General features: G+C 35.3%; 1 pseudogene; it reads right to left on the bottom strand.

Moving 5' to 3' along the window:
- Positions 1 to 9,727: 9,727 nt before the first annotated feature.
- On the bottom strand, positions 9,728 to 10,135 carry LOC144236516 (large ribosomal subunit protein eL32 pseudogene; annotated as a pseudogene).
- Between the last annotated feature and the right edge of the window lie 17,633 nt (positions 10,136 to 27,768).

The following is a 27,768-nucleotide window of genomic DNA, read 5'->3' as shown; positions in this document are numbered from 1 at the left end:
AGTAGAAGATAATTAAAAAACAAAACAAAACAGGGGCTCCTGGGTGGCTTAGTCGGTTAAGCATCTGACTTTCGCTTAGGTCACGCAGTTCGTGGGTTCGAGCCCCGCGTCGGGCTCTGTGCTGACTGCCAGCTCAGAGCCTGGAGCCTGTTTCAGTCTGTGACTCCCTCTCTCTCTGACCCTTCCCTGTTCACGCTGTCTTTCTCTCTCTCTCTCTCCTAGAAATAAATAAAACATTAAAAAAAATTTTTTAAACAAAACAAAACAAAAAGCCAACAAAACTTTTTGAGAGCAGCTTACACTAACAAAAGTCTGTTAGCAGTTGCAAGAGAGTGATTACTTCAGTGGAGAATGCCAGTGGAGGGCCACGTAACTGAGGCTGGGACATGCTGTGTAACATACTTTCATACAAAATGATATGTGGCATTGAGGTGTGCTCCTTTGGAAGCATTTGGTTTATTGTGATTTGTCTTTTGAATATTAACTGTGTAATTTATTGGTTTACCTTTTCTTTTAATAATAATCTCATGTTTATATAGTGTGTCCACTGAATTTAAATGTAAGGATTTGGTGGATAGTTGAGATTTGCCAGTTTTTCAGGAAAGGACTCCAAAAGACTAAAATAATGCCCTTAACGCTTCTGTGGTAGAAGTGAGTTGGAAATATATATGTGTGTATGTATATCATCTCTGCCTTTTGAAATTTTGATTACCTAATTAGCCACTCTTAACCATAGTTCAACCATTCCAGTCTTTAAAAGTCCAAATTAAAGCTCCATTTTGAATGGCATGTGCTAGCATCAAATACCAGAAAACCTTGTTTTCTAGATATAGGAAGTTTCCACTCAAGTAATATAATATCAAATGCAGATTTTGGCTTATGTGCCATAGTTTCCTGACCTTGAGTTGGAGAGTGACATTTATGAAATAAATTCCTTTATAGAACTGTTAACATTTTTGGTTTCTTCTTGTCAAACCAATTACATAAATTTCTTCTAAATGCAAAAGAAAACAAATACTCCAGGTAGCTTAGACCTGACTCATATTGATTGTATTCAATGACTGTTGCTATTAATTTTTTAATGGGCTAGGAAATAAGGACAAGAAATTGGTTTAATAATAGTATCCTATAGTATTACTGGCACTCCTTTGTCAAGATTTGTGTTTGATTTTTGACCACCTCTATATTGCTGGCTTTCTAGCAGTCTGTATTCCCAGAACTATTGGTTGATGTAACAATCTAATGTAATCCCTTGGGTCTGGTATAGCTCTTCCTCTGAAAACTTATATCACGGTCATAATTTTATTTCAGAGACCTCTGTTTTAGGTTATGAGGAAAACAAAGTAGAGAAAAAAATTACAAACATTTTGAAAATAAATGCTGTCAATCACAGGGACTATTTGGTGATGTTACATATAATTTCATGTAAACTACTACCACTAAAGGAGAACAAATAAAAATAATGCCCTACAAAGTTTGGATCTATTAACCTTTTCCTGAGAGGAAGTTCAAAGGCAATTCCAGGAACCTTCAGCAGAAAGAGAATCTAAAAGAGAGAATCTATATATTACCATGTTTATGAGTAAAACTTACATGATAATTTCAGATTATTCTTCATACAGTCAGTTGTAAAAAAAAATGTTAATAGCTGTTATCAGAGTTCTTTGGATTTTATTGAGGAAATTGTTTGATAGAATCACCTGACATGGAAATTGAATCATACAAGGATGGATTATCAGGAGCTAAATAAACAAAGGAGAATGTTTAACTTCTATTTATTCAAAACAAGAGTTTGAGGGAAGGCGGAAGAGCACAACTGAGAGAAAGAGAAAAAAATGTAGGTGAACATTTTCAAAAGCAGAGATGTCTCTAATGTTCATTATTTTGAAATAAATAAAACTCCGAGTCTACCTCTCCAAATCCTCAGTAAAGTTTTGAGAATCCCATTTTACAAGTGGAGAGAGGGACTTATTTCTAAAACTAGCCTTGTATTGCTTTTTTACTGCTGCTGTGACAGATTACACATTTATTACAGTTCTGGAGGTAAGAAGTCCTACAGGATTATATGAAGGTATTAGGACTAGAGGCTTTAGGGGTAATCTGTTTACTGTTTTGTTTTGTTTTTTTTTTTAAAGGTTCTAGAGGCTTCACTTGCAACTTAACAGCATCACATCTTCATTTTTAAAAAATATAATTTATTGTCAAATTGACTTCCATATAACACCCGGTGCTCCATCCCAATAAGTGCTTTCCTCAATGCCCATCACCCACTTTCCCCTCTCCCCCACTCCGATCAATCCTATTTGTTCTCTGTATTTAAGAGTCTCTTATGGTTTTCCTCCCTCCCTCTCTGTAACTTTTTCCCCCTTCCCTTTCCCCATGGTCTTCTGTTAAGTTTCTCAAGATCCACATATGAGTGAGAACATATGGTATCTGTCTTTCTCTGACTTATTTCGCTTAGCATAATAGCCTCCAGTTCCATCCATGTTGCTGCAAATGGCAAGATTTCGTTCTTTCTCATAGTCAGTAGTATTCTTTCAAAGCTCTCTCTCTGCTCTCTGCTTCTGTCTTCAAGAAGGAGTTCTCAGACTGACTTTCCTGCTTCCCTCCTTCCCTTATAAGGACCCTTATGATCACATTGGGTCCACCTCCAGATTCCAGGTTAATCTCTCCATTTTGACGTCTTTATTAACAACTGCAGAGCAAGGTAACATTCACAGGTTCTGGAGATTAGTATGTGGATATCTCTAGGGGTCTTTTACTCTGTCTACCACAGGGTCTCTGTGGCAAAGAAGAATGTGCAGGTGGAACAGTGTCATGATCTCTAAAATGTACCAGTTCAATGGAAGCAAGGAGCTTGAAGCCAGAGGGAATCATGAGAATGTGCCTTTCATAATTTTTAATCAGGACTATAGCATGATCATAGTATCTGTGCTTTAGGGAGATAATTTTGTGATAATAGGAAAGAAGGATTTTGGTGGAAAGATAAATAACAAAATAGTTAATTGTTCAAGAGAACAATAGGTTTGTCACAAAGCAGTACCTGATTAATCACCAAAAGTTTCTACAGACAATAATTGCTATTGGAATTTTTAAAATGTAAATTTGGATAATGATGATTAGTGAAGCTGTCCTAATGAGGCCAAGGACATGCATTTGATTTCTTTGTGGGTCAGAATGTTCCATGGCTGAGTTAAACACAGCCCTGGGATTGTGGGAGAGATATAAGGAAAGTCAAGTAAGAAAACAAGGTAGAGTGATACTAACATTTCATCTCTACCGGGGGAAAAAATATCCCAGTTTTTATGTTCTTCTGATGATACGCTGGTACTTTACATATGAAAGGTAATACTTTAGTCATATAATTAGACAAAATAGGTTTATAAGATTCATACTTCTGTAAATATACATACACTTATTTTTCTGATCATAGACATGCTTCTAAAGATTTGTGTAAACAAAATTTACATAAACTCTCTAATGTTCCAAATATATTTCTTACATGAGCTTTATAAAAAATCAGTATGCAGTTTTGCTCCCTGAAGAGAAAATTTATATAAGAATAATTGTAATTATAATACAAAGTTTGCTTGATGAACACAAATTCAGATCAAGAAGAATTAGTTAGGAGGGGCCAGTGGTATAATATATAGAATAATTGCTTTGAAATGTAGTAATGGGTCTGAGTCTTAACTCTGCTTTTGATTAGTTGTGTGATTTTATATAATTTACCTCTCCAAGTCTTTGGTTCTGTTTTATAAAGCAGAGGTAATAATGCCTATGATTAGGATTGTTTTGAGGATTAAAGATTATTTGTGTATTGTAGGTGTATTTCAAATGATCTTTTTGTTAGCTATTATCCTGATTCTAATGTTTGATGTCAGTAACCTAATACAGTCATCTCCGTAACAAGGACACACTTGTTTTTAGGACCCGAGGAATTAAGTTTAAAATATTATTTTCAACAATCTTGTAAATGTCTTTCCTCTCCTTTCTATTTTCCATTGTTGTGGTTAAGATGTTAGCTGTCTGTCTAATTGTCTTTACTTTGTTGATAACTGGTCTTTTCTCCCTAGTTGACAGTTGTAACTCACAAATATTACAGGGGTAACGTGAATAGTTACATGTGTCATAGTTTTAACATGGTGAAAATGAATCAGCTGCTCATAAAGGTACACAAAATCTTTCTGATACTAGAGAGAATTTTTTTCCCTTGACTTTGTAGAAAAACACAAAATACATTTCTCAATACTTATTTTCCAACTATTTTAAAATAGCCCCTCATTCTCCATCACTATATTCTCTTACTCATGTAGTTTTTTTCATAGGACTGACTGCTTCTTGGCACTGAATTTTATGTGTATTATATGTTGTCTGTCCCCCAATCCCAAACACACCCAGAATGTTACCTGCTTTGTCACACCAACTACCGTTGATGTTTGGTAGCTTTATTCACAGTGAGATTTCAGAGCATATTAGTTTGCTAGGGCTGTTGTAACAAAATACTACAGGCTGTGTAGCTTAAACAAAAGTAATATATATTCTCAATGTTCTGGATGCTAGAAGTCCAAGATCAAGTTGTTGACAGGTTTGTCTTTTTTCCTGTGAGGCCTCTCTCCTTGGCTTGCAGATGACCACCTTTTTGCTGTGTCCTCGCATGGCCTTTGCTCTGTGTATGTACATCCCTGGTGTATCTCCCTTGTTCAAGGAAACCAGTCACATTGGATTAGGATCCCAGCCTTAAGGTCTCATTTTCACTTATTTGACTCTTTAAAGACTCTGTATCCAAATATAATCACATTAGGAGGTACTGGAGTTAGTGCTTCAATAAATGAACCTGAGAGGGACACAATTCAGTTCATAACACTGAGAAAGGGATTCTGGTAGACAGTTTCAGGTGATGGTCTCAAAAGTCAGAATAGAAGGAAAAAAGAAACAATACTCAGAAGAAGATAGGAGAAAAAGTGCTAGTTATTAAAAAAGAAACCAAAAAACTAATAGTTATCATGTGTTCCCTAACGAGGACTTGGAAGCAGCTATTCTGTGTTGCTGCTTATGTACCATGTTGGGCAGTAGAGGGAGGAAGGAGAAATCAAATGAGTTACAGAAAGAAGTACTAACATTTTTTCATTTTATAGTCAGAAGTTAGGAGACGTCAATAAAGAATGAGATGTCTCAGGAGATTGCTTAAAATTTTCAAGTGAACCTATCCAAAAAACAATGTAATAAAATTGAATGGGGAGGGGCAGATGTAGAGAGAGTGAGCTCATCTGTTCTGGTAGGAAAGAAATAGAGGTGTAAAGGCTCAAGAACATTATTATATGCTTATATAGATAACTTCTAGAAGATAACTTAGAAATCCAGATAATCTTTGTTATAACAAAGATAACCTCTAAAAGAAGTAAAGCCGGAAGTGGTATAAAATAATTTTCTCTGGGATGTAGACCAGGAGTGGGAGGCAGGAAGAAAGACTGGTTCTTAGTTTTTGTTTCTGTGTGCATCTACTACTCTTACAATAAGCATAAAATAAAAAAAGGACTTTTTGTTTATAAAGAAATGTCTGCCATTCTGGAGAAAGACAAACATTATCTTCAGAATGTTTTTGTATGTTTCTGTATTCACATCCTGAAAAAAATATTATCTGATTATCTTCAGATTACTCTATCTCCTGATCATGACAGAAGGCTTATTACTATTTAAAAAAAAAAATGAAAAAAGAATAAAAAGAGTGCTAGAATTAATCTGCTCAGTTGGTTTAGGACTTTATGGACATTTGTTCTTTCTGTCCAACCTATAAGTCTTAATTTAAATTATCGATCTAATTGTCCTGGACTGTTACCATGGAGACAGTTATGAAAGTTCAAAAATAAATTTAATAGGTCTTTGTATTTTGAACCATCCAATAATAGTAGTGAGGATTTATTTTCAAGTGCCTTCTCTTAGGATATTTACTTATACCTTGCTGTCTTTTGCAATTTATCTTTTCTCATAGTTACTATTCAGTGCATTTATTTCTTGTAACAGCACTCATCTAGACATACTTAAAACTAATTGCCTGAGTCTGGAGGTGAACAGTTTTTCTATTCTATTTGTCCTTGTTCCAGTGAATGAATGTTAGATTTGTTGTTTTTTAAGAGAGTCCCTAGTCAGTTGGTGAATATGCTTAGGATACTACTGATCCATGCATTTTCTTGAACTGATATTAAAGTAGAATGAATTTTTCAAAGACTATTTTGTCATTAAAAGCTTACGTAAGCTACATAAAGAAAGAAAATAACACAGGATTATAAAAGTCAAATAACTAATCATATGGATACTTAGTTATTTCCTCTCTAATCCTAGATTCCATTCCTTCTTGTTTCCTGATAGTGTTTACAATGATTTATGTTCACTCTTGTATTTAGGGCAAAGGCATTTGAATTAATTCACCAAAGAAAGAGAATAAACATTTGAAGAAGACCATTGCCTTTATATCTCAAATGTCAAATTATCCTAGTCAAATAAGTCATATTCACTCAAACCTTTGAATATCAAAAGCCTACTTTGTGTCCAGTATTGTGGAAAGTATTATAGAGAATGAAAAAGAAATACTAGTTACTGTCTTTGGAATTTTAGCCATCTAGCTGTGGTGACAGACTTTAGATAAATGAAATAAATGTGAGATAAGAACTTGTAATATAATACCTATACTTGAGTGCTGCAAATATTCTAAAGTATTCTAAAAATGCAGAAATGGTGAATCTCAAAGCAAGCCAAGGTAGTAAAACTTTGTTATGAGAAAAGTATTGCAATCTCAGAGTAAGGAATTGTAAGACTTGGATTAATTATCAAGAAAGAACATGGGCAACCAAGAGACAATAAGACTCTGGACATTTGGAAAGAGCATAGCTTATCTGCTCATTAGACCTGTATAGAGTGATGTAGGGAGAATAGGATTGTGTGGTAATAGCTCCTTTCCCTACCCCCACCCCTGGTTTTTGCAGTGAAAACCCCCTTGTCCTACTCCTCTATTTACTCAATGGTGGATTGCAGTTGTAGGTTCCCTTATATTTCCTTTATGTTATCCCTCATCTTTTTCAATAAAGATATGTTATAAATTTCAATTTCCCATGTAACTATGGGGTCCATAGTGTAGTAGGGGGAAGTAACAAGAAGTACCTGACCGATGTTTATAATAGAGTGGACAATGAATGAGCAGAGTTTTTTTCTCTGAAGCCAAATGGTGGTAGTGGAGGCTGCCCCTGGATAAGGACAGTTATGAACAAGGGTAAAGCGATCTCAGGAGGGTCATCAGCATCAAAGTAGCAGTGCTGGCCTGCAGAAGAAACTGTTGACAGGACAGGAGAGCACATGGGAGGGAACACCTGGACAGTTATCAGAAATCACTCTGGCACAGTTTGAAAGGGAGCTGGTTTCTAGCAATGAAACCGGCAGGGGTTCATTCTAATGTTTTTTTGGGCCACATTAGTGACCATCATTTAGTCTGAAGGTTGCCATTGCATTCCTATTTGTGTTTTTACCACAACAAATAGGAAACCTATCTGGTGTCCCAAGTCTTAATGAAATTTCGAACAGTGATAGGTATTTTGAATCCAGAGATAGAAAGCAGTAATGGGCTGGAATTAATTTTTTTTTAAGTTTATTTATTTATTTTTGAGAGAGAGCAAGCAGGAGAAGGGCAGAGGGAGAGGGAGAGAGTCCTAAGCAGACTCCACTATCAGCACAGAGCTGATGCGGGGCTCAATCTGACAAACTGAGATCATGATCTGAGCTGAAACCAAGAGTCAGACATTAACTGACTGAGCCACCCATGCACTCCTGGAATTAATGGATTTTTAAACATGGAGATACTAGTAAATTCTCAGATGCTCCAACTATAAAAAGAAAAGATTGAACAAAACAAGCTCTAATCTTTTTTTTCTGGTAAAAATCTATTTGTCAACCCATTACTGATTTATACGTGTTTTCCATCCATCCTCCAACACCAAAGGAAAGATTATTGATTTACTCTGCCTGCCTGCCCTTGACTCCCAAACTCAACCTTAAAAATACATTCATATAAAACTTTAGAAATTGAGGCACTTCATTTGATTTTCTTGAAGAATATGCTGACTGAGTTTACTATTCTTAATCTGTGTTTTGAAAAGAGTAATATAAAGAAGGATCTATATTTCAACCTCATTGTTACCTGTGATGAATCAGTGCCTGAAAGCCGCCAACTTGGATGATAGCTCTACTACCGAAAGTAAATGAAACAGTTGTATTTTTCCACATAAAGGAAAGGAAACACATGTTTATTGTGGAACAATATAGAATAAAGTATGAAGATAAAAATCTATAATCTAAAAAAATTGTCCAGAATGCTATGTTTTATAAATGACAAGAGGTAAAATTTTCAACATTTCATTTCTGATGGTTACCAATGCCAAGGTAGAGTGTATTAATACCCTTAAATATATATTTAAAAAATATTTTTACTTAACATGAAAACTTAAGCATTTCCTCATGTTAGAGAATATTCTTTGTGGCTGCCTAATTTATTGTATTTCTGTGCTCTATTATATATGTTTATTTCCCTATTGTTGTACCTGTAGTTTATTTCCATTCTCTTTCTTAAAATAAGCTGTAAAGAATACTTTCAACTATATTTCTTTGACTACATGTATAATTATTTCCTTGATTTATTTATACAAAAAGGAATTATATGGGCCAAAATATGAACACATTTAAAGCTCTAGAATAAATATCATTAAAATTTCTTTCCAAAAAAGTTTTACCAGTTTACATCTTACTACAAAAGTATGAAAGCTTGTCTTCACATTTTCTTGCTATAGAACAAGTAACATGTCATATTGATATATGAAATTATTATTTTATTGTAATTATATTCTGCACTTCTTTGGCTATATGTATACATGTATGTATATATACATATATATGTGTGTGTGTATATAAATATATATATATTTGCCCATTGGAAAATTGGGTTGCTTTTTCATTATTAAATTTTGAGAGTTCTGTATATATTCTAAATACAAATCCTTTACCAAATACGTTATTTGCAGGTGTTTTCCCAGTGTGTAGCTTTTCTTTTCATCCTCTTAGCAGCATCTTTTGAAAAGCCTTATTAGGATACTAGTATTTGATACCTTTGTATCACTGTACTTGAATTTTAAAAGGGGGAGAGAGGAAGATACAGAAAGGGGGGGGGAGAGAAGAGGGAGAAGAGATAAGAGCTGGAAGAGAGGGAAACTGGTTGGTTTACGTTGAGTTACCTGCTCATTTATAGGCCAGGGAAAGATGGCACTTTGATATCTTCACAAAGACTACACATAATGGATATTCATCAAAAAGTAAAAGAGGAGTGTAGTGGTATGTGATTTTATCTGATGAAAGCCATGGGCCCTTTGGGTAGAAAATGCACAAATGCAATACGCAATGCATTTTACATACAAATACATTCACAAAAATGGTCAAGATAAGAGCACTGGTTTGATAATTCTGAAAATACAACGACAAGGTTTATAATTTGGTTTATTATAATTGAGCAATCTGACACTATCCTAATTTTGATTCAGGTTAAAATATTGTTTTTCTTTTGGAAAAGCTTTTGAAAGCATGGAGAATTCTTCCTGGGTACTTAAGCCTTTCACTAGACTATATCTTTTTTTTTTTTTTGGTAGTTTTATGGTTTTATTAACACAAGTATGATGTGCACATAAACTGTCTATTCATTTTCTTTGCTGCACAGCCTGGTATTGGGATTCATTACTCTGATGGCCAGGTGGGCTGCTCTTTCCACAATGGCTTTATGGTTCTGGGAGGAGACATTGTGAGCAACCTCTGCACAGTAAGATTTGTTGCACATCAGCAGCACTTCAAGCTCCTTGACGTTGCGGACTAGGAACTTCCGGAAGCCACTGGGCAGCTTGAGGTTTGTTTTCTTGTTGCTCCTGTAACCAATGTTGGGCATCAAGATCTGGCCCTTGGATCTTCTGCGCACCCTATTGTCAGTGCCTGTGGGTTTCCGCCAGTTGCACTTAATTTTGACATATTGGGCTGACTGATGCTGGACGAACTTCTTGGTCCTCTTTTTAATGATCTTGAGCTTCACCAGAGATTTGAGGGTGGCCATGATGTCGAGTAACAGATGGCTGCCACCTCTGCAGGCAGTGCTGAGGAAGACTCACTAGACTATATCTTAAAATGGCTGCTTGCTTTTTATTTTCACTTGGAGGCATTGTAAGACATTTAAGGTTTCAGGCACTTAAAAAAACATTTCTAGATAAATTTGTTTGACTTTATCTTTAATTCTTATAATTCTAAGGTTGGGTTATACTATCTTATTCATAAATCACATTTGTACTCATTTTCTTTGTGAATTTCTTCTATGTATATCCTTTAGGTTTATCATTGTTTTAACTGACCAGATATTCCAAAACATCATTTCAATAATATGTTGCTTCTGTCCATTAATAGAATTGAATGATTCCTATCATTTAAATAATGATTTGATTCATCCTCCTGCAGAATTCAACCTCTTCTACTCTTATTTAGTATTTGCAAGTATCACTGAGACCCACTCTAAAACTGTCTAGGTTTCTGGGTATTGCAAAGAAAAGAATGACATGTACCAAACTGGGGTATTTACTTACAAACCTTAAGCTGTATGTCTTGGTTCCCAGCACTTGGTTACTGCATTGACCACCTCCTCCATAGCTGGGACATGGCTCAACTGCATATCTGATTTTTATTTCCGTTTAATAGACACCCCTCTTTTTTCCAAACAAGTCTTCCTCTAAATACAGATATACCCCAGCCAAAGAAAACTCCTCTCTCTTTACCCCTTACATGAAATACACACTGATTTCAAGGACATCATGTGACCATAAAACAAACTATTTCTTTTTAATAATATATGATACCTCTTATTACTCCTTTTACTTTCTGTTCTGTGTCCTCACTATATTGTATAGTACTCCATCAAATCTTATCTTGCATGTGCCACACTTAAAATTTTGTCAGTGTTTTTTATTCTTCACTCTATAACCCTGCAATAAATAATATGACACATACACAAAAAGTTCTCCTTGAGAATAGATGCTGATCTTCATGTTCTTCTTCTGGGACATCTATTGCAGGGGTGAGATTCTCCTTTCTTTTTTTGCTTTGCTTTATTTACTTTTAAAGGAAAATTTTCTCAATAGGGTCACTTCATTATTATTTAAAAATATTTTCCTTGTGTTTTGTTGGGAATAATTTGTTGGTCTGTGGAGACGTGATCTTAAGGGATGCTATTTGAAAATTCTTTAAAAAGCTGATTTTTGCTTGCAGACTACATTCTATTTAGAGACAGACATGAAAATAATGTTATTAAAGAACTGCTAGTTTGGAGAAATCTCTCTTTACTTTTCTTAAGTGATGGAAAATTGAGTTGGTTGGAATTTCCTTAAACACAATTTCCATTTATGTAAATCTTTCTTAATTGTGACCCATCAGAATTAATCTGAAGAAAGTTCAGATTGCCTACTCCTGTAGAAGGCTTAAATAACCTTGTAATTATTTTAAAGTTTATTACAATTTTTTCTTTTTATGATGCTTTTATAAATTAAACTTTACACATTAAAATGCAAATAATGTTTTTGGGTACAGTTTAATATTTTTAATTTTTTATTTTATTTTATAGAAATAAAAAGTCCTATTTTGATATAATGTTGAAGATGTAATTTTCATTTGTTTGTGTTTAAGGAGCATAAGAACTGTGTGAACATGATCTAATTGACCTTGCTCAGTTTACCTTGTCTGGTAAAGGTAAGACTGTAAACCAGAAAAATTTCAATGTTTATTGCAGAATATTTCGGTAGATCAGTTTTATCAGAGACAATGGTCTGCTTGCCTGGGGAAACAGTTTGCTTATTAATTAAGAATTTACTTTTCAAGATTCATTTGAAGACCCTCAGTTTGCTTTATTTACCAAGTTGGAACTATTGTTATCACAAACTTTCCTCAATCCTAACCAGTTTCCTGCCTCAAAAACCTTGCTTTAAACCATTTGATCCCAGTCACTTTCAACTTCTCTTTTCTGACACACTGCTAAGATTCTGTCAAGGGGGTATTCACTCTGTAATAGTGAATTCAAATGAACTTTTTTTGGCTTAATTTTCAAGTCATTTGGTGATGTTCTGGGAAGTTCAACAACCTGTAAAAGTGATATCCTATAGAACTTCATGAAATGATAGATATATTCAATATGGGTGGGGGGTGCCTGGGTGATTCAGTTGGTTGAGCAAACAATTCTTGCTTTCAGCTCGGGTCATGATCTCAGGGTCATGGGATCTAGCCCCATGTCAGTTTCGGCCCTGAATATGGAGCTTGCTTACGATTCTCTCTCTCTCTCTCTCTCTCTCTTTCTCTCCCTCTCTCTCTATGGCCCTCTCTCTTGCTGTCTTGCTCTCTCTCTAAAATAAAAATAACAAATAAAATAAAAATAAGTATTCAATATGGTAGTCACTAGCCACATGTGCACCTGAAATATGGCTAGTATGACTAAGGAACTAATTTTTAATTCTATTTAATATCAATTACTTGAAGGTTAAATCTAAATATCCATATGTGGCTGGAGTCTACCATATTGGATAAGATAAATCTTGGAGGTTTCACTGAGAATCAACTGAGACCCTACCTTACCACTGTGGCTAAGATCCTCAATCCAGAAACAGCACTCTCTGCTGATGTCCTTTGGCTCAGTAGTCTCTGACTGTTATGGGGAAAGGGTAAATCTTCTTCCAATTTTTTTTCATGTCATAAGAAATGCCAAGTTTATATTCTCTTCCAGGAAATAGACTTTTTTAATGGATGTCTTTAATATCTGATAAAGATTTGAAAGCTTTTATCTTTGCTGAGAATCTGTTTTGTTGTTAACAACTCTGCTATTTGTCTGTCTTTGTGTGTGTGTGTGTGAGTGAAAAAGAGAGAGACAGACATACACACATGGAAGAAAGACACACACACACACACACACACACACACACACACACACACAGGGAGTTGTAAGAGGAAAAAGAAAGAGCATGGATTCCAATAAGCCTATTTCTCAAGCTGCCTCCAGGGGCTAAGGACTGTAGAGATTTTCACTTAGGCTAGATTAATTTAGACAAATGTTACCTTATATGTTACTTATCAGTGAGGATCTTTTAAGACTAAGGCAAGTCTCATATTATTTTTTTTCATGAGAACATGATTATAGAAGATATCTCCTCTCCAGAACTTCTAGCTGCTGTCACAGATTTTCAGGTCTGTTGACTGACTCTGATGGAGAGTTTGTATGATGTGGCAGGTGCACGCCAATCATGTGAAGACCCGAGACACAAGGTACATCAACATGCTTTAGATGGATTGCTGCTAGACTTTCATGGGCTTATCTCACTCTAAAACTAAGTCTGTGCACCATCTAGGTCATATCTTCTGTCTCTAACATGTCTTTACACTGTAATTCAAGGGATTATCCTTCATAATTTCACCAATGATAATTTAGATTATAGTGCCACCTTGAGGAACTTTGACATGACATGGTTCATTTGAGAAGCATGTTGTAATGAAAGGGGAACAAAATCCAAGATATACAACTTTCTGCACTGATTTTACCGTTAGGAGAAATTCCTAAAAGAAATTCCACTCCAAATTTGCTTTTTAAAAAGATTTCTTTGCTGAGGAAAAAAAATGTGAGAAACATATAATTATTTTTTTAAAAATATATTCCCAATCACAACTTGACCCAATGGCTCTTATTTTATTATTTCTCTTGTTTATCTTTTGCCTCTAATTACTTTCTGTTTCTACTCCTCTTTCATTTCCTCTGGGTATCCAAAAACTCAGGAAGTTCACCTGTCTTGTAAAGTTAAATCCCCCTTTTAAAAACATAAGCTTTTTATGGTTGATTTTAAGCCCTAAGTCATATCAAGACTGGTCTAAGCAATTTAAAATAGTTCTGAGGACATAAAACTCAGGCTCCAGGATCAATATCTGTTGGCTCATTTCTTAAGATGAATTCTATATACAAAAATTGGATGAAAAAGGAAGATGGGGAAAACCATAAGGATTGCTTAAGAAGACTCTGAATTACATAGAAAACCAGAAGGTTTTAGAAGAGTTGTAGGATTGGTAAATTAAAAGCTCTCCCAATGGTATTTTTCTTCTTTATTGAAAATCAGATCACAGCTTCCTAGCTAAACTTAACTTTGATTCTCCAGTAGTTTTTGTCTAAATCAAACCCAGAATGAAGATTACTGCATGGTAACAAGTTCTCTGTGAGCAAAAAATTCTACTGACATTGGCAGAATTCTAAATTTTTAAAAACATTTTTATTTATGTTAGAGAGAGAGAGAGAGAAAGCAGGGGAGAGGCAGAGAGACAGGGGGACATGGAATCTGAGGTAGGCTCCAGGCTCCAAACTGTCAGCACAGAGCTGATTCAGGGCTCTAAACCACAAACATGAGATTGTGACCTGAGCCAAAGTAGGTCACTTAACTGACTGAGCCACCCAGGTGCCCCTGGTATTGGCAGAATTCTGGGGGATGAACTCATTGAGGTTCAGACTGATCCTAAACTTTCATAAAGTTATCTAAAACCAGAAGCTAAGAAATACCTCAAGTCAACACAATAATCAAAAGCCAAATAGACAAGATTAGTCATACCTTACTGGTCCCTGTGACTCTCCAATTCTCTTAGTCAAAAAACAAAACAGAACAACAACAACAACAAAACCAAAAGCAAAACAAAACAGTGAGTGAGGATATAGATTTGTTCAGGACCTTCATTCCAAATAAGTGAGTCACATTTGTACTCTGCCTCCCTGTATTACTGAATCCAATACTACTGTATCTTCAAACCTAACACTATAAACATGCTTTCTCCTTTCTTTAGTGCTCCTTTAGATCAAGTCCCCAACCCCACTCCACCCCGGAAAATTGAACAATTTGGGCAGTTCTGTCTTGGGGGTTTAGAGTCCTCCTCTGATTTTCCACAGGTTTTTATCTAGAACTTTCAGAAGTCTGAATTTTTCTGATCCAGTGTGTAGATGATCTTTTTCTATGTTCTCAAGATGAGGTGAGCTTGGGGGTACCTGGGTGGCTCAGTCAGTTGAGCGTCCGACTTTGGTTCAGGTCATGATCTCACAGTTTGTGGGTTCGAGCCCCGCGTCGGCCTCTGTGCTGACAGCTAGCTCAGAGCCCGGAGCCTGCTTTGGATCCTGTGTCTCCCTCTCTCTCTGACCCTCCCCAGCTCTCTCTCTCTCTCTCTCTCTCTCTCAGAAATAAATAAAACATTTAAAAAAAAAGATGAGGTGAGCTTGAAGATTGACTCCTATTTGTACTTGTAATTTTAGTTTTTAAAAATTATATCGTTTCTAGGCAGAGAAGGACAAATATCATATGTTTGCACGTATAGGAGGATTAGGAGGAACTTAACTGAGGAACAAGGGGGAGAAGAAGGGGGGAAATGGTGGGGGAAAGGGAGAGAGGCAAACCATGAGAGACTCTTGAATGCTGACAAAAACTGAGGACCGATGGATCTGGGGGGGAGGGGGGATGGGCATAGAGGAGGACACTTGTGGGGATGAGCACTGGGTGTTATGTGGAAACCAATTTGACAATAAACTATTTGTAAAAAAAAAAATTATATCGTTTCCAAAGAAAAAGTATAGTTTTATCAGAACAGAGCGCATAATCTAGAACATAATTTCTATTTAAAAAATTTATTTCTATATGATTTTAAGTTTTAAACCCAACTTACAGTTAACATACAGTGTAATAATTAGTTTCAGATGTACAATATACTGATTCAACACTTTCTTACACCTGGTGCTCATCACAGCAGGTATGCTCCTTTATCCCCATCACCTATTTAAACCATCTCCCCACCCACCTTTCCTCTAGTAACCATCAGTTTGTTCTCTATAGTTAAAACTCTGTTTCTTGGTTTCTGTCTCTCTCTTATTTTTCCCCTTTGCTTGTGTGGGAGCCCGACAGTGACCACAAGAAAGCGTGGTTAGGGCCGCGGGGATGTGCCTGCACACGGGGCTCCCTGCCTGGGCAAAGCATGCCTGCAAACAGGGTGCTCTGCCAGGAAGCCTGCACACAATATCCAAGTTTAATGGTCCGCTCGCAAACGAGGGAACATGCCCTCCTTAGAAATAAGGAGGAGGCTGGAATTGTGAGCAGGCCTCTTAGTAAACATGTTGTGGTCGCTTCCTCCCTTTGCTCCCCCCTGTCCTTGAAATGTGTTTGGCTACTTGCCCTTAATTGGTAAAGGAATGCATCTTGTAGATTTCAGTTTGTATCCAGTTACCGGGGTATAAAATAAACCGCAAGAGGGGCTTGCGTAGAATTGTTCCTCCGGCCGGAGTTGTGTCTGTGTCTGTCTTTTGTGTGTGTCTTGTGTCATTTCATCTGCAACAGCTTGTTTCTTTTGTTTTTTTAAAATTCCATATGAGTGAAATCATATGCTATTTGTCTTTCTCTTACTTTTTTTCACTTAGCAAAATATTCTCCAGCTCCATCCCCATCATTGCAAATGCAAGATTTCATTCTTTTTTATGGCTGAAAAATATTCAGTTGTATATATAATTCAAGTATAGTCAATATATAGTGTTGTATTAGTTTAAGGTGTACAATATAGTGGTTCAACAGTTCTTTACATTACTCATTGCTCATTGTGATAAGTATACTTTTAATCCCCTTCATGTATTTCACCTATCCTTCCACCTCTTCTCTGGTAATCATCAGTTTTTTTCTCCCTAGTTAAGAGTCTCTCTGTCTCTCTCTGTCTCTCTGTCTCTCTCTATTTTTTCTGGTTTGTCTATTTTTTGTTCATTTTTGTTTGTTGTTTCTTAAAGTCTGCATATGAATGAAATCCTATGGTATTTACCTTTCTCTGACTAACTTATTTCATTTAGCATTATACTCTCTGGATCCATCTATGTTGTTGCAGATGGCAAGATTTCATACTTTTATATGGCTGAGTAGTATTTTATTACATATCTGCATCTTTTTTATCCATTCATCTATGAATAGACACTTGGGCTCCTTCCATAATTTAGCTATTGTAAATAATGCTGCAGTAAATATAGGTGTGCTTATATCTTTTCAAATTAGTGGGTTTTTTGTTTTTTTTTTAAATATCCTTTGGGTAAATACCCAATAGTGGAATTACTGGATCATATGGTAGTTCTATTTTTAATTTTTTGAAGAACCTTTGTACTATTTTCCACAGTGATTGCACCAGTTTGCATTCCCACCAACAGTACACAAGGGTTATGTTGACTCCATATTCTCACCAATGCTTTTTGTTTCTTGTGTTTTTGATTTTAGGCATTCTGACAGGTGTGAGGTGATATTTCACTGTGGTTTTAGTTTGCATTTCTCTGATGATAAGTGATTTTGAGCAGCTTTGTGTGTGTCTTCTGTGTGTCTTCTTTGGAGGAATATTTCCTTTGGAGAAATGTCTGTCCATGTCCTCTGCCCACTTTTAATTGGATTATTTGTGCTTTTTTTTTCTTTTGGTGTTGATATAAGTTCTTCACATATTTTGGATTCTAGCCTGTTTTGAAATATGTCATTTGCAAATATCTTCTCTGATTTAGTAGATTGTCTTTTAGTTTTGTTGATTGTTTCCTTTGCTGTGCAGAAGCTTTTTATTTTGATGTAGTCCTAAAAGTTTATTTTTGCTTTGGTTTCCCTTGCCTCAGGAGACATACCTAGAAAACTATTACTATTGCTGACTGCCTGTGCTATCTTTTAAGATTTGTTTGGTTTCAGGTCTCACATTTAGGCCCTTAATACACATTGACTTTATTTTTGCCTATGATGGAAGAAAGTGGCCCAGTTTCATTCTTTTATATATAACTTTCTAGTTTTCCTAACACCATTTGTTAAAGAGACTATCTTTTCCATTGTATGTTCTTGCCTCCATTGTCAAATATTAATTGACCATATAATTGTAGGTTTATATCTGAACTCTCTATTCTGTAGAACATAATTTATCTTAAAGGAAGTAAATTTTTACCCTTGATAGGTTATAAACCACTCAAAACTTTCCCAGAAGGATTATTAAGAAACAACTAAGAGGATTTTGGTTTTCACTGGTTACTGCAAGGAGTGGGTTCCCAACTTGTAAAAAAATCAACAAATCTCTACATGACTTGACAAATGAAACTCTTTCCTGAGAATATAAATATTAACAGCCATTTTATGACTTAAAATGAACTCTTCAAGAGCCCCGTGCTTTGTGTCTTCCTAATTATGAATCTTTCTGCATATTTGTACCTGAACACCCTGGACAGTCCCTAGTGTTCTTAGTGGGAATTATCACAGACCAATGCTTATTTCAACCTTTCCCTAGACCAATAATCTCCTTGTCTAAGCAGCAGAACCCAAACAAAGTGGAGGCTTTTACTGAGTTAGTTTTAGGATCTTCTTTAACTTGATGGCGTCTTACGCTGTGTAATCTTTGTTACTTACTGAAAATACATGGAATTTTTCAGCAAGCAGGCTTAGGCTTACTTCCTATGAAATTTTATCACTTTCCCCTTCACACACTCTATCCATCACCGGATTATTTTAAATATTACTAATATTTCATTACTCAAAGAAAAGGAATCGCATGACTGTCTACCTTCTGTTCAAGAACTGACTATGCCTTGAACAGACTTATAAACATCCCTAGAAAATCCTGATTGAGTATCATTTATTGATTGTCCATTTCTTAATTCTGAAACTGGAAAATTTTAGGCAAGACCTGCCAAGACAAATTTCAATTAACTCTTAGAATATAACCTGTTATCAGAAGTAAATTCATCCCTGACAGTAAAATTTTGTATACTTGTCAGAGCTTGCAAATTGGCAAGAGATAAGAGTTAATATATACACTCATGGCAGGTAAACCATTGGGGTAATCCATGATTTTGAAATACTTTAGAAAAACAGAAGATTAATAAAAATTATGGTTACACACACACACACACACACACACACACACCTTAGTCCATTTGGGCTGCTATAAAAAAATACCATAGGCTGGATGGCTTAAACATCATTTATTTCTCACAGTTCTAGAGTCTGGGAAGTCTGGAAAGTCTCAGATTAAGGTGGCAGAAAATTCAGTATGTAGTGAGGACCTGCTTCTTGGTTTATAAACTGCTGCCTTCTCACTATGTTCTCACAAAACAAAAGCAACAAGGAGCCCCATGGTATCTCTTGGTTTATAAACTGCTTCTTGGTTTATAAACTGCTGCCTTCTCACTATGTTCTCACAAAACAAAAGAAACAAGGAGCCCCATGGTATCTCTTCTATAGGAGCACTAATCTGTTTCTAAAGGCCCAACCTCATAATACCATCACAGAACAGGTTAAGATTTCAAAATTTAAATTTTTGGAGAGACACAAACATTCTCTCTCTCTCTATATATATATGTATAATAAATTTACTTTTTAAACCATTTTTAAATGTACCATTTAGTGGCATTAAGTGCGTGTATAGTGTTGTGCAAACATCACCATGATCTATTTCCAGAACTTTTTCATTATTCCATATGGGAACTATATCCTCATGAAATAAGAACTTCTCATTGTCATCTCCCCTCAGCTCTAATAACCTCTATTCCATTTTTTGCCTCTATGAATTTTTAGGTACCTTATATATGTGAAATCATACAATGATTTTCTTTTAATGTCTGGCTTATCTCACTTAACATAACATATTAACATAAACTTATTAATACTACATAAACCATTTTCTTCAGTGGCTGGATCATTTTGCATTCCTGCCACAAAGCACGAGTTCTAATTTCTTCACATCTTCACTAACATTTGTTATTTTTCATATTTTTGATAATAGCTATCCTAATGAGTATGGATTGGTAACAGTGGAGGTTTTTGACCCCAGACATTAATCCAGTAAAAATGGTTAACAGATTAAATGACTATTAAATGGCTAATACAAATGTTGAAGTCATGTAAAAACAGATAGCATGGAAGCCAAAGGAAATGCCTAGATAATGAATATAGCATGTAGGCCTTACTAAGGTCCTGGCCCTCCTAATAGTCTAGAACTCAACTCTTCTGAGAGTTTGAAGGAGGTTATTATAGAATGCCAGTGATTGGCTTCAGAATCTGAGGAGTTATTGGAAAAATTCCAGTTGTAAATTGCATGAAAATTATCTCTGATACTTCAGAGTGCATACTTGATGACACTAAAGGATCTTAACTAGAATCTTGCCAAAAATTCCACATGAAAGCCTACACACAATAAGGACAAACTGATCACTACAGCCAATAAATATTGTTGGGGATATTTTTACTAAGTTGCTAAGGGTATCTATGGTACATGTCTAAATAAAGGACATGGACAAGAGCCTAAGCTTCAAAGTCCCTATGAACGTTTTAAAGGAGTTCATATAATTATCTCCTTCTATTTTTTTTTTCAATTGAGATATAATTGACTTACAGTATTAATTAGCTTCAGGTGTACAACATAACAATTCAATATTTGTATATATTTTGAAATGGTCACCACAATAAGTCTAGTTAGCATCCTTCATCATTTGGGGTTTGAATATGTCCTCCTATTCATTGTTTGCTTATTATTAGAAAAATTAAAGTGTTTCCTTTCTTGGAAGCTATGATTCTGACTAGATAGCAAATACATTGCTAAATTTTATGTTTTCAACTTTCCAGTGAAAGAAGTACTCATTTTGTTGGGACTGTTAAAAAAATTTTCAAAGCCTTGAGCTTAGAAATAAAGCATCATTCATTAAACTGTGTGCTTTTGTTATTTATTTTTAGCCATGTAACTTCCTCTTTTCAGGTTGAAATTCTTAATTTGTAACAAACACAATTATTTTTTAACTATGTTACTTATGAGTTCTCTAAGGTCAGTGTTGCTTTCTGTACTCTTATTCACTCCTAAGTATAAGTTCAACACTGGATGCAACTTGTTCATGATTTAGAGTTAGGTAAAACATAAAATTCAATGAACTAGTAGGCTTGCAACCATTTTTCTGTGTCTTCTAAGTCCCTTTAGTTCTAATCCTTTACAATAAAACATATGATTTCATTAGTCATTTGCCTCAATTAATACTGTGTGGTTTTTGGTTTTATAGTCGCTGTTTATATTTTTGTGGAAGACAGCACATCAGGCAGATAAGCAAAACCTGAAACACCCTATTATATAATATCTGGGAGGGTAGGAAGGGAAGTTTCTATAACACCTAGAAAGCACTCATAGGAGAACACCTATCTATAACTGAACTTTCACAGACTCAGAAAGTAAACCTGTGAAATTTATTTAATACCTGTGTCATGTTACAGACCTTACAAACAAGGTTTCCTATATAGGGTATCTTTGGATTCCCTATAAGATATAACATTTCATCTACTTCATGGCATCTTTACTATATATTCTCCCACCTAGTACTTAAAAGTCCCCAAATAGTGCAAAACTATGCAGTAAGACTAGGGGTATTTTGACTAAGAACTTGTCATTGGGCAGCCCCTACCATAGGTATCAAATTTGCAATGCAAAAGCCTATGGAATTCTACCAATAAACTGGACAGGTACTTGTTATCTTAGTAAATTGATGTCCGTTTCAGAGTACTTAGTAGTCTCTGATATCAGTCTACATTTGATACACTATCTGACACTAAGAGAAAGAGATTATTATATAACTTATTTCAAGGAGAAACAAAGAGACCTCTGGAATCCAAAACCTTAACTATTCAAGAGAAATTATGGATGTTTTTCTTCTGTCCTTAGCCTCTGTACATTACTCTTTACTAGAGGCATTGGATGGTGGGGAAATCTTAACCAGCCATTGTTCAGAAATTGAAAAGGGAGTTAAATAATGCCAGAAATCCATAGAACATCTCTGTTCATAGAGTAAGAAGCCCTAGACATAACTGCACTTCAGATTTATTATATGTACCACTTTAGAAAAAAAATATTATATTTGCAATCCTGTAGGTATTTCTGAGAAATTTTATTATTACTAAGAAGGTCCAGGAAACAAAGGAAATTATAAGATTAGCTAATTTAGGTAGTATGCCCATAGCTAGTCTGTAGGCTTTTTTGAGGTTGCAGTCTGTTGTCCTGAGTTAATTAGACCAACTTTGATTTTTGGCTTAGATAAGGACTATATAATCTGATCATAGTATTTTTAGTATTTGACTATTACATTGTTCAAATATGTAACCTCTAGAATTTTAAATGCTTTTCATAGGCACTGTTCCATTAAATTATAGTTCAACAACAACAACAAAAAAAGAAAACCTGATATATGTAATGGTTGAAATCAGCATCAACAGAATTCTTATATATAATGATGACTCTACAAACATCTAGTTCATCATTTCTCCTTGTGATAACCATCTATAGGTCAGGCTGAAGAATGATCAAAAGGCAAGGCTGATTAATAAGACCATCTGTTTCATAAGGACTTCAATAAGATTTTAGGCCAATTATGCCAACCTGTCTTAGTTGCTTGTTCCAAGAAAATTTTGCCTAGGAGAAATAATTACATAAACCAATATATAACTTCACCAATTACTTCAGACTTTTCCTACAGATCAATTTATTGGAAACAAAAAGTCTGCTCACCTGGGTAGACTGCTTACTCATCGAATAGGAATTTACTTTCCAAGACTTAATTCACGACCCTTGCTTTGCTATGTCTACCAATCCCAAATTATTATATCACAAATTCTCATTGAATACTAGTCAATTCCCTGCCTAGAAATACCCATCTGTAATCAATTGAGCTCACACTTCAAAGTCTTATAAATACGTGTCTCACTCTGACATTCTTCTTCTGAGACACTGCTCAAACTCTGTCAGGGAGGTTCTCTCCCTCAATGCAGTGTGTCCTAATAAACTTGGTTTGGCTTTATTAACAGACTATTGTGTGATATTGTGAAGAATTCAGCAAGAAGTTAAACAAATATCTTTTGAAAAAGGTAGAATGTCTGTTTGTCATAAAGTTTTAGGTTTCATGTTTTTGTTAAAGGGATTACTTTAGGAGTTTAGGAAATGATTTATTTTTAGAAACTGAAAAATAACATTATTGACTTGCAAAATTTTCTCTTTAAAATCTATTCTAAAACTAAGTACATTATGGAAGTCCAATAAACCAGAATTGTTGGTCTATAAGGATTAATTAGTATTCTTTTTAGTAGGTGTGAAGTTATTTTCATACATTAAAAACATTTTTGGGGGGGACCGGGGTTATGAGATCGAGCCCTGCATTGGGGCCCACACTGGGTGCAGAACCTACTTAAGATCCTCTCCCCTGCTCTGCCCCTCTCCTCCACTTACACACACTCTCTCTCTAAAATTAAAAAAAAAAATTGGAAAGATGTAATTGAGGCAAAAAAAAGTCAGTTGCTGCTTCTTATTCAGTGGCATACATTTCCCAATAAAAAAAATCAGAAAAATAGACAAGCTATCATTGACAGTATAAAGAGGAAGCAGTGCTGAGAGTAGAAAGCAAAGAACTTTAGAACACTAAGTAATATAGGGCATTTAAAAACAGATCCCATTGGGAATAAGGTTTGATTGAGATCAAGTTTGTTAAAATTAGTCCTATATCTATCAAATTGAGTATTGATTTTGTGTATTTATATATTGTGCTGACTGGAAGTGAAATGATGAAACTTAGAGATTTGGAAACTAGGATGGAGACAAAAGAGGACCGTTAAGTGACCTAAATTCCAGTTAAAAATCACTGACTACAAGAAATGAAATAACTGTATATCAAAAGGAAAAATAAGAAATTCAGCTGTTTGAGATAATATTATAACTGACTTCAAAGAAATGTGGATTAGTTGCTTTGTACTTTTTCTTATTGGAAATAGGAGTTACATAAAGTTACTATTTTATTTTTACTTTGTCTATATTACACTATTCCAAATGTTTCAATTATATTGGAAAAGAAAATGATTCAGAGAAACTCTGATTGATTAAGGAAGCTTTATAACTAGTATTCTGGGCATTTTGGGAACTAGAACACATTAGTGAAACTTGTTTATTGAAAAGAAATATAAATTTGGCCATTAAATGGCTTGAAATGATTTTCATTTTAGTGTAATTATGCTTATATCCTTCCTAAAGCTTATTGTGCATCACAACATAGTCCTTTTATAAACCCTGACTCTCAAAATATTCCTGTCTGATAGAGGGATAAAAATTATGTTTCACAGGGTTCCAGGTTGGCTCAGTTAGTTAAGTGTCTGACTCTTGGTTTTGGCTAAGATCATGATCACACAATTCATGAGTTTGAGTCCCACATTAGGCTCTGTGCTCACAGCATGGAGCCTGCTTGGGATTCTCTCTCCCTCTCTCTTTCTCTTTCCCTCCCAGGCTCATGCTCTCTCTCTCTCTCTCTCTCTCTCTCTCCCCTCTCAAAATAAATAAACTTTAAAAAGTAAATGTTTCACTATTAATGAAGTGATAATCATTGAAGTCATGTAGACTGGACAATATTATACACAGTGGAAATATTTTGCAAATCCCCCTATATATTTTCTTCATTGTTATATGTTATCAAAACAACCCCTTCTTTATAGATGTCACATTTTAAAGATATGAATAGAATCACAAATCAGTGGTTTTACATGCTGACAATATGTCCTCAGTAGAAAGCATCTCTGTTTCTCATCATTATGAAGAATTATGCTTTTCATGTTTCATTACTCAAGAATACTCATGGTAACCAGAGACCCAAGTTTCATTATGACCAATGTGAAAGAAGCATCCCCTCCTACAACAAAAATTTTAAAAATATTTTAATGTTTTTATTAACTTTTTAAAAATAGTTTATTGTCAAGTTGGTTCCCATATAACATCCAGTGCTCATACCCACATGTGCCCTCCTCCATGCCTATCACCCCCCTTCCCCTCCCCCCCACCCCCATGAGTCCTCAGTTTGTTCTCAGCATTCAAGAGTCTCTCATGGTTTGCTTCCCTCCCTCTCCCCCACTATTTTCCCCCACAGTCCTCCGTTAAGTTCCTCCTAATTCTCCTATTTGTGCAAACATATGGTAACTGTCCTCTGCTTGACTTATTTCACTCAGCATAACACCCTCAAGTTCCATCCATGTTGCTACACATGGCCAGATTTCATTCTTTCTCATTGCCATGTAGTATTCCATTGTATAGATAAACCACATTTTCTTGATCCATTCGTCTGTTGATGGACACTTAGGCTCTTTCCATGTTTTCGCTATTGTTGAGAGTGCTGCTATGAACATTGGGGTCCATGTGCCCCTATGCATCAGCACTCCTGTATCCCTTGGGTAAATTCCTAGCAGTGCTATTACTGGGTCATAGGGGAGTTCTATTGTTAATATTTTGAGGAACCTCCACACTGTTTTCCAGAGGGGCTGCACCAGTTTACATTCCCACCAACAGTGTAGTAGGGTGCCCATTTCTCCACATCCTCACCAGTATCTAGAGTCCTCTGACTTGCTCATTTTAGCCACTCTGACTGGCATGAGATGGTATCTCAGTGTGGTTTTGATTTGTATTTCCATGATGAGGAGGGACGCTGAGCATCGTTTCATGTGTCTGTTGGCCACCCTCCCACAACAAAATTAAGACTTCTTCCTTGAACCACAGAAACCAGTGGACACCATTTACAGATTGACTTATCCCTGGATAATTTGGACCAGTGACTGAAAAGAAGGATGGATTTACCCTGATTACCTGTATTTATTACTGGAACTAGGGCCATTATCTTCTCACTTGCATGGTAGCAAGAACGGATGCTGGGAGAATAATCACAATATAATGCTGCCTGTTTCCTAGCTTAAGTTTATGCTGTTTTTCTGGAATTAAATATGGACTCCTCACTTCTTTCTGCTTATTGAAATACTTTTCATCCTGTAAGGATAAGGTAAGGACTTATCTTCATGCTTCAAGATGCCTTCCTTGACTATTGCATCACCACTCTTTACTTTCTCTGTTAGACTTTTATTTCGTAGCACATAATGTATGGCTGGTTACATGCTTCTATTTAAAGTTGACTATATCTTTTTTTTTTTTCCCAATGGGTTTGGGGGCAGAAGTAAATAACAAAGCAAACCCTCACTTGTCGGTGTATACTTGTTTTGTGTGGGTACCTTTCATCTTCCAAGCCAGATTGTATGCTATTAGTGGCATGGATTTTGCCCTTTATTTTTACTGGCCTCACAGAGTTGGTCTGAGTATAAACTGCAGATTATTGTTGTCTAAATCTTAATGATCCAAAACACAGTATTGCTTATTATTATTACATTTTTGGTCATTAGCGTTTTTCAAACTTACTTTTAGAGATTATATTTGCTTTTACCTTAAGATGGTATTAATCTTAGTAAAGTCAAAAACAAAAACAAAAGTTCCAAATCTTTAAAATGTCAATTCAGTCTTAGCTTCTTTTGTCTCATTTTAAGTAAATATATATTATAGAGGAAGGAAGGCTATGCACAGAAATTATTTTAACCTGGAAAGAGATTCTTAGCCATGCAAGAACTGTACTCAAGCTCTCTTGAGTGCTTAATAAATATTTGGTCTTATTACTCTCTAGTTCATGTTTGCTTATTCATTGGAAAATTAAAATAAATCCCCTAATTTTCATAATGATTTTATCATACATCAATCTTCTTTGTAACTCTTCTGAGAAAGAGTGGTCAATGAGGCATTCTATAAAGGAAGGTTAAAGGTTTTATGACTTTAATCTGCATATGAAACTCATAATTCCAAATACTTATAGTTTTCTCAGATTTGTTCTAATGGCTATATGTTTTTCATTACTCTACCTAATGCAATTTCTAAATAAATTATGAGTTACCCTAAGCCTTCTCTAAAATATTATTTAGCTAATAGAAAAATTGATAGGCTGTAAATTATGTAGTTCTTAAGAGTGTGAATCCTGGAACCCACACAGTCTGTGTTTGATTTCTAGAATGACCTTAAATGCTAGCTGAGTGACATTAGACAAGTAACGTCTTGTTACTCAATTTTCTCATTTATAAAATGGTGATTATAATAGTACCTATATCATAGGATCCTTATGAGGGTTTGGTTTGAGTTCATTTCTAAATATGGATTGTATACAGAATGTCATCATAGAATTACACAATAAGGGACAGTAAAATCTATTTCTTTTTTATTATTAGATGATTGTTCTTATACACCACTTAAGTCAGTATAATTAAAAAAAAGTCTAACTTGTTATAAGCATGCAGGGGCGTCTTTTAGAATCAAAAGAAATAAATTAGCTGTCAGTTACTGGTTTGGAACCAGAATCAAGAAAACAGCAGAAATCAAGGCAGCGTCTTTCTTTCTGTCATATAGGCAGTGAGGTCTGTCTGCTAAGATACCTTTCTGTGTGCATCTGCTTCATAATTCTCTTTTTGCATATAGACTTCTGATCCATTTGCTTATAAGTCTAACATAGTTACCCCTACCTTGGTATTGCATATATATTGGGTCAAATCCTCAACAGAGATTGACAAGAGTTTTTGAGTCCTTGCACTTATTTTTGACAGGAATTACAACTGTTCCAGCTTAGGTCAGGTAATTGCCCTCATCTGATCAATTAGGCCAAGGAGGCAGACAGCCTCTTGCCCAGTCAGTAGGGACTATGGGGCACACATTTCTTAAAACAAACCTGTGCTAATAGGGAAATTGACTAGCAAGTAACTGATAGATCATTTTTAGAGATGGGCTTGAAAATTTAACAGA

This window comes from Crocuta crocuta, unplaced genomic scaffold (assembly GCF_008692635.1).
Source record: "Crocuta crocuta isolate KB4526 unplaced genomic scaffold, BGI_CrCroc_1.0 scaffold286, whole genome shotgun sequence".
Taxonomy (NCBI): domain Eukaryota; kingdom Metazoa; phylum Chordata; class Mammalia; order Carnivora; family Hyaenidae; genus Crocuta; species Crocuta crocuta.
The sequence above is the reverse complement of the archived record's forward strand: the minus strand, read 5'-3'. Positions and strand labels throughout refer to the sequence as shown.